A 1,798-nucleotide genomic window follows, 5' to 3' on the forward strand; every position below is an offset into this window, starting at 1 on the left:
CTACCTACCTACTACGAATACGATGGCAAACGAACGTTCCCAACACCCGACGCCCGTCGCCGCCATTCCCATCGCCGTTCAAACAGAGCATTAGCTAGTTAGGCGCTTTCTTACACGTATATCGCCATCCTTACCGTGATACACATCACGGTAAGGACGTACGGGCCTGTACTGTAATAGCTGTGAGTTGCTGCTTAGTTAGCCTTCCAAAAAACGAACGCATTCGAACTATTGCGTTTCTGAGCGATTTAGCCATTGCTAGCTATTCTGAGCGGTCGAAAGGTAGGTAGGTAGGTAAGGTAGGTCTTGGAGAGATGTGTGTGGGTGGGGGTGGTTGGACTAGGGTTAGGGTTATGTATGGGGAATCAAACTAATTGATCAATTCAATTTTCAATTCAAATATCCACTGGGCCAGTCAATTCAACTTCAAATACAGCCATTCAATTCAATTAATTGAATTGAGTGATTCCTTGGGCTGTAAGGTGTAACACGGAAATGCTCAGCTTACGGTTCTGGAACCTTTGACATGTTGTACCCTGTTGGTGTATGTATGTGCATGTTGTACCCTGTTGATACATGTAGCAAGGCACGGACCGAGAACAAGTGGTCAGGCTCTGTTGGCTGTCGATGACTTCTGGTGCAGGCAAGAAGGTGGGGGCTCCGATCAGGCGCAGGAAAACATGCGTCAATAAGAGGCTGCCAGATATGTGGCGTCTGTGACTTTGTCCAACAGGTGTAACCGGCGTCAAGAGGCGATCCGAGGCTGCCATGCCGTTACCTTCCCGTTCTGCTCAATAACATCAGCACTGAACATCTGTGTAGGTACCAAGGAAGCACACGATTCAATTCAATTCCAATTAAATTCAATCAGAACCTTCCAACTTTCAATTCAATCAGCCGCCTTCAAATATCTTTCAATCCAATCAGGTTTTATACCCAATTCAACTTGATTGATCAATTTTGCTTATTTTTTTTCCAGGTTTTCCCAGGCTTCAATTCCTTCCTTCAAATCTTTCCTTCCTACCTACTACAAATACAATGGCAAACGAACGTTCCCGACGCCCGACGCCCATCGCCGCCATTCCCGTCGCCGTTCAAACAGAGCCTCAGCCAGTCAAGCTCTTTCTGACACGTTATCGCCAACAGAACCATTTAGAGGCGCGTCCTTATCGTGACCGTGACGTATACCACGATAAGGACGGGCGGGTTCAGATTCAGGGGGTCAGTCTTGGGGCCTGTACTATAATAGTTGTAAGTTGCTACTTAGTTAGCCCTCCGAAAAACAAATGCATTCGAATTTTATTGCGTTTTTGAGCGATTCAGCCATTGCCAGCTATTTAACCGGTCGGAAGGTAGCTCGGCTCGCTCGGGTAGGTAAGGTAGGTCTGGAAGAGAGGTGTGTCACGTGTGTGGGTACGGTTTGGCCAGGGTTAGGGATATATATGGTGATTCAATTCATTGCCAATTACCTCAATTCATTGCCAATTACCTAATTGAACAATTCAACTTTCAATTTAAATATCAACTGGCCAGTCAATTCAACTTCAAATATGAACCTTTCAATTCAACTAATTGAATTGAGTTATCCCTTGTTAACTCTATAGCCTTCGGTGCCACCAACTACCACAAGCCTACCCCACTAGGGGCCCCGGCCCGAGGCCTGGCTCAGGACTTAGCTAAGGCCCAAAATCGGAACCTTCGGATAGTAGTGGGGGCCTACAGGGCCACCCCTATCCGGAACCTCGAAACCGAAGCTTGGGTCCCGCCTCTGGACCTATACCTCAATAAGAGGCTTGCC

The sequence above is a fragment of the Canariomyces notabilis genome (genome assembly GCF_033297395.1).
Source record: "Canariomyces notabilis strain CBS 508.74 unplaced genomic scaffold N656scaffold_29, whole genome shotgun sequence".
Lineage (NCBI taxonomy): Eukaryota > Fungi > Ascomycota > Sordariomycetes > Sordariales > Chaetomiaceae > Canariomyces > Canariomyces notabilis.